General features: G+C 30.8%; 1 long non-coding RNA gene across 1 annotated transcript; it reads left to right on the top strand.

The window, feature by feature from the left end:
• The first annotated feature begins 3193 nt into the window (after window positions 1-3193).
• LOC127121317 (uncharacterized) lies at window positions 3194-4374 on the top strand. The gene is made up of 2 exons (XR_007803393.1): window positions 3194-3484; window positions 4169-4374. It is a non-coding gene; the product is annotated as an uncharacterized LOC127121317 (long non-coding RNA).
• The last annotated feature ends 2484 nt before the right edge of the window (window positions 4375-6858 follow it).

The following is a 6858-nucleotide window of genomic DNA, read 5'->3' as shown; positions in this document are numbered from 1 at the left end:
GAGATTGGTATAAGTCCATTGATTGGCATCTGGTATCCATGTTTCATTTTGTTTTAGGAGATTGGTGTAAGTCCATTGATTGGCATCTGGTATCCATTTTGTTTTAGGAGATTGGAATAAGTCCATTGATTGGCATCCGGTATCCATTTACTTTGTTCATCTGTTATTTGCATTGTTGCCTATTCCAAAGGAATCACTTGGTTCATCTACATATGATCTCAAGAGGTGACCATCTAAGAAGTTTTACTTCCTTAACCCTCCCACCTTTTTGTGTTAACCCAAGCCTGAAAGCTATTGTGCAAACATTTTTCACTTCTCTTCAAATTAGAAACCTAGGCCTTAAGCCCTTGATTTTCAAACTTCATTTTCATAATACTTCTTTTGAATTGAATTCTAATCATACTTTGACCATTTTTTGTGAATAAATTCTAATTGATTAATTCCACTCATTCAATTGTTTTGTGGCTCAAGTCCACTTTTCTTGATAAGTTTTCATACATTAGCCATAGGTTTGATTTATCCTAGTTGGTTGATGTTAATCTCACCTTTTGTCCTTAGTGATTGAATTGTAAGACTTCCTTGCTTATTATAGGGTTAACCCCTCACTAGCAAGTTGAAGCTTTTCTCACATGGTGGACTTGTGGTTATACAGGTTGAGTTTTCTCCCGTGGATAACGAAAGACCTTAGGGCTTTTGTTTTAAAATCAATTCACTTACTTTTAGAAATCTTTTAGCCGAACTACGACGTTTTGATCCTTACCTTCCATGGAAAGGTAAGTAGGCAACGGGTTCATCCGTTCAAACACAAAAATAATAACTTGTACATTCTTTTCCCATCCCTTCAATCCATGTTTGCACAATAAATATTTCATAAACAAATAACATTTCATACAACAAGTTGTGAAAAGGGCTCCCTAGGAGTACCTAGGACGTTTTGGGTGCCTAACACCTTCCCATTGTGTAATTAACCCCTTACCCAGATCTCTGATCTTTTCATTAGTTTTCTATGTGTAAAACTTCTTAGGCTTTTGTTCGCTTTTTAGCCATTCCTTTGGATAAATAAAAGTGCGGTGGCGACTCGATTCTTTGTATGCTTTGCTTTTGATTTAATCAATAAATCATAAAGTGACGAATACACCGCTACAGCTAGAACAATTGGGACATTGATACTTAGGGCTAAAGTTATCTTCTTTGGGCCCACTTCCTCTTCAAGCTTTGGAAATGCATTGAAATCTTTCAAATTTAGACCCACAATTCTCTCAATTTCTTCCAAAGTAGGAGCTAGTTGGAAATCAGCAAATGTGAAACAACGTATAGGAGGATCATAATATTGTGCCAAAGAGCTGATAATCCCATAGTCAACTTTCTTAGTCATAAGGCTCAAAATTTTCCCATAGTCTTTTCCGAAGTCATCACGCTTATTTAAAGTCAAATCAGAGATCAATCCTTCAGACTGTCAAGCTTAGGTTCCTTGTACTTAAGTGAGAAAGTGTTTCTTCTTGGAGTTATCATTTTTAAGTTCTCAATTCATGAAACAAATAAGAGACAACTAAGAGTTTTCTTTTTATGATGTTGATGCAATGTATATGGATGAATGTGATGCATTTTTGTTGTATAAGTTCAATAGGCTTGAGGTATGGATAAGTCTGATGGCTTTGTATAGAATAGGGTTCTCACCAGGTATGGTCTAGGGTTTCAAAAAAAGTTCATAGAGTCATGGATCCATTAGACTGTTTGTTGCCTGTGGCAACTTACTTGTCGGGCATCAACTTCATCCAAAGAATCTACTCTAAGTGAGGTTCTCGTGTCGGGCATCAACTTCATCCAAAGGTTGATTTTATATTTTGTTTTTGTCTACTATTTAATTAATTATTTTATTTAAGCTAATGGAAAATAAAAATAATAAAGATAATTAAACAATTATAAACAATGGTGGGGGATACACTTGTCAAATGGGGGATATAAACAAACATATAATAAAACAAATAATAATAAAAATAAAATTGAACAACCAACATAAATAAATATAAATAGAGCAAAAGGAAATATATCACAAAAATTAAGATAAAATGCTTTAAAAAAATCTGTCATTTTTTGTATTTTATAAAAAAAATTATTTTTGTTTTGATGAATGAAATAAACAAAAAAAACACTTAATTAAATAATATATCTAAATAAGTAAATGAAAAACAAAACTAATATTTTTTTTATCATTTTCTTTAATGATTTTTTTTTTTGTAATTTTGTTAAATAAAATAAAATAAATCTAAACAGAAACAAAACTAAACATAAAGGATAAATATATCTCTCTCTTTTTTAGATCCCTTTTTTAGAAAAACTTTAACAAAAAAAATAAAAATTTATCACTTTTTTATATTTTTATTACCACTTTTGTAATTATATTTTTTAGAACTAAACAAAAATATGGACAAAAAACCATAATAGATAAAGAAAACAATTAATCTACCTTATACGATTTATTTCCTTTCTTTCTTTTTTATTTATTATTTTTTAAACACAATTAAAACAAATTAAGGATCATAATATTCACACTTATTATTATTTTTATTTTTTTAAACACTAGGATCTTTTTATATTTTTCTTTTTGTTATATAAATAAAACTAAGTATATACAAATTTAAATATAAGGATAATAATAATAAAACATTTTTTACTTTGTAAAAAAGTTATCATCTTTATTATATTTTATTATCATTTATTATTATTTTTTAAATATTAAATAAATCTCAACAAGTAAAAGTAAAATAAATCTCTTTTGGATCTTATGAATAAAAATAGGAGAAGACTATATTCTTCTTTTTTTAAATATTCTTATCACATTTTATTTATTATTATTAAAAAAATTAATTATGATAAAATATGAAACAAAAATAAAATCTAATCACTTAATAACTAAAAATTAAACCAAAATAATATAAAATAAATAAATATATTATCATTACTCTCATTAATTACTAAAATAATAAAAAAATAAACTAAACTTAAATTCCCTCAACAACCGCCCCCCACTGTTCCCAAAAGATTTTTTTTTTCAAAAAGAGAACCTAATCAATCAGCAATCGACACATTGTGCTAGAAAGATGGAGAGGGATATAAAAATCATGTTACATCCCCAAAGGCCATATCTGCTCTCATATTCTCTTCTTTAAAACAAAATATATATTTTTTAAATTTTCATTAAAAGTCTTCCATCATAAAAGAAATCAGACAAACTTTAATAAAAAGTGGAAAGAAAAAAACAAATGAAGAGAGAGAACTCAATATCTTCTCTTTCATTCCCCCAAAAACACAGTGCCAAGTCCAAACATCCAAATAGAAATTACTTAGATCTAAACATCCATCAATCAACAAATAAAACACAGTGTGTCTTGGTACCCACACAACACAACAATGGAATAAAACAGATTGGGAATGAAGAAGACGAGACTACCTCATATCGATGATAACGGATTTGTGAGACATGGTATGCTCTCTTCTTCTCCTTGCCTGTATTAAAATCCCCCTCTACTTTACAACTTTTCTTTCGACCCACGACTTTGTTCGAAAATGATGATGAATCGACTTGTTTGAGAGTGAGTAGGTTGGTCGTATGGTGTGCTCTTCTATGAACTTCTCTAGTGACTAGGATTTTTCATTGTGTATATCTATGTGATATTTGTTAGATTTTTCCTTTAGTGTAAAATCTATGCGTTCTTGCTAGCTTAGTGTAGGTTTTTCTGTATCAATAGAAAGATTGTTGGAGGCTAGGGTTTTTTTATTTGCTGAGATTTTCTTCCTTTTTTATGAATCCTTCTCCGGGTTGCTTACTGATTTTTATAGGGGGAAAATTAGAGTTTTTTTTGATGTTGTTGATGAGAGTGTTATAATGCAAATGGATCAATGGTGTTTGGTGTATGTTTTTCTACTTTGATGAATGCTATCCTTGATGTACTTGCTACATTTTCTGCATATCTTGTCTTGTTGTGACGAAAGTTCGCTGCACTTTTTACTACTTTACTACAACAATAATTTCCCATCTCTTTTCTTTGTAAATTCCTTGGTTATGCTTTAATTACAACAAGTTTGTCCTACTTTCTCTCTTTTTGATTCTATTTGTTTTTCTTATTGTTTTGGGCATTAATTGTAACTGAATTATTTTGTTTTATAGATTCATTATGGTGGAAATGGCTTGGAGATGAAGACACAAGACTAGAAGAATGGTGGTGGTTTTGGGCAAGACTTAAATTGAAGTTTGATGGAAAACTATGAGGACTTCTAAATTCATGGTCTATACTTAAATGTGTTTTTTGTTTTGTTTTTAATGTGTAAATTCAAATGTACATCAATTTAGAGCATAATAGAATTTTCTTCCAATCTTAGACAATGGAAAATGAATGTAAAGGAAAAATGTGTTATGCTTGGATTTCAAATTAAAGTTTTGACAAAACTTTCTTGAATACGAGGAAATGCAATGATTCAAAGTGAACTAATGTACATGTTGTAAATACCATCAATTAAGTATTATAGCAACATGAATGAATGTGAGACCAAGTGGATGACAAAAGTGAAAAAGAATGTGTGCCCTTAGAAAGTAATTTGAACCATATGATTGAGAAGAAAATATGTCAATATAAAGATGCATTAAAAATCTAAGTGAAAGTAAAATATCAACTTACAAACCTTTTTTATGATTTTTTTTTTCAAAAATAACAATATGACTCAAACTAAGAAAATCTATATTTATTTTTTAAAATCCACATTCCAAACAAAAGTCAAACATTAAGACTTTACTTGTTAAAAGGAATTGTGATGACAAATGATCATGGATGGTAAATTAAAATGGTATGAGACTACAACTATTCTAAATTGTGCGAACGAAAGATGTATGCATAATAAGAATGTATGCACTGGTCTTAGCAAAACAACACAATCAAAGTTAACTAATCTTTGATTAATGAATTCTGACCTGTGCATGGAAATAAGATCTTATGAAATGATCATGAGACATGATACAGATGAGATGCTAGTGAATCATACAGATAAACTTATGCAAATGAATGGGTGCAATCAAATGAATGCAGATAATTGAAAGACATATGAATGATCTTAGGTGGGGCAAAATTTAGGGTATGACACTATGCATATGCAATAATTTGATGGTTTGAAAGCAATTAACACGCAAACACAAAATAGGCATGAAATGGAAAAAGATATAGATCAAGTATGATGACATTTAGTATAAAGACACTAAAAACATATGAAATGAAACACACAATGGTTGCATTCAAATTTTTGGAAGTGAACAAATATTACATATATCATATACATACTACATCATATACCTTTGAGACATAAACAGGTAAAAGAAATACTCACTTATGAAATAAGAAAAAGGATTGAAACGATATTACCTCACCGTATGGAAGATGGAGGATGCACAAGCATTCCACGAGAAAATTTCTAATGAAAGTTGGAATGAACGCAACAAGTGCCACAAACACAAACAGAACCAAAACGCTCTTACCAATTTTCTCTTTGTATAAGTATTTGCGAATGCTATTAACAATGTACCCAAGCAAATCATTGACTTGATGATTTCCCAAATACTTGGACTTTCAATCATGTTCAATCATGATAGTAATCTCGTTCCTCCTTATGTTTTCTCATCTTAGGTTGATTAATCCCTAATTTGATAAACTTGAGTATGTATTGTCGAAGATAACCTACATCATTAATAACAATACCTTTCCTGACACATCTTGGATAAAAAACATTGGTAATAAGCAATACACTTTTACCAATTAAAAGAACACTAAACGTTCACCTCTTTAGCAACACATTCTATATTTCTTGTCATAAAGTCAAGAAATAGATAAGGGTTACAAGTATTATGCCTTGAGCTTCCACAAGCGAGATCCCATACTCTCTTCATAGTACCAAGACATTTATCCCGCAAGATCAATGACTAGTGCTAGGTGCCCAATCTTCATTGGGTCCTTGATGATTAGTGAAACCTTGATTGGATCTAGGCAACCATTAATGAGTGTCTTTAGGGACCAAGAGTCTCATAAAGTTACACTTTGCAATGGTATGACCCTTCATGCAACAATAATGACAATAAACATTGTAAGAAGATGTTGTTTTTTTAATCGAACTCTTTTCAACATAACTATACCTTCTATAAGGATTATGAGAAGGAATATCATATTTTGAAGTGTCAATAGCAAAAGTGACTTTGGGTTGCAAAGCCTTGTTCAACTTGGCTTTAAGATCTCTTGACTCTTTTTTCCAAATATGACAAGCCTCGCACCCAAACCATGAGGTTATATTATCATCACACTTATTTTTTAAAATATCTATCATAGATTTCCTTAGATCTTCCATATTCTTTTCATTTTCCAACAATTTAGCTTGCAAATAAGAGATTTTTTTTTTTGAAGCAAGCTTTTTGAAAGCTTCTATGGCTTGTATTTGTAGATTTTCAAAAGATTATTGCAATTGAGAATAAGATAGGCCATGAGTAGATTTAGGCTTAGAGTGACATTGTTAGCCAGAAAATTTTGACCACACCGAAGAAGAAAAATCAAAGTAGGAGGAATGCAGTCGAAGTGGTTTGACGGTCAGGAGGGACCTAAGCCAAGTCGAAGGAAAGTCAATGGGGGAGAGGTGATCTTGTCGAAGTCGAAGCGAAACATGCTAGGATTGATACAAATCGGTTGAGCAGAACATGGGGGATGTTTCTAAGGACGTGGGTTTACAGGCTCAGACGCATGGTGCATCGTGAATGGACAACAACCACATAGCAGTTATTTTTTATTACTATTTAAGTAAATTTGATTTTCAATTTTAAGGGTGGCA

This window comes from Lathyrus oleraceus, chromosome 2 (assembly GCF_024323335.1).
Source record: "Lathyrus oleraceus cultivar Zhongwan6 chromosome 2, CAAS_Psat_ZW6_1.0, whole genome shotgun sequence".
NCBI lineage: Eukaryota > Viridiplantae > Streptophyta > Magnoliopsida > Fabales > Fabaceae > Lathyrus > Lathyrus oleraceus.
This window is presented reverse-complemented; position numbering and strand designations above follow the sequence as displayed.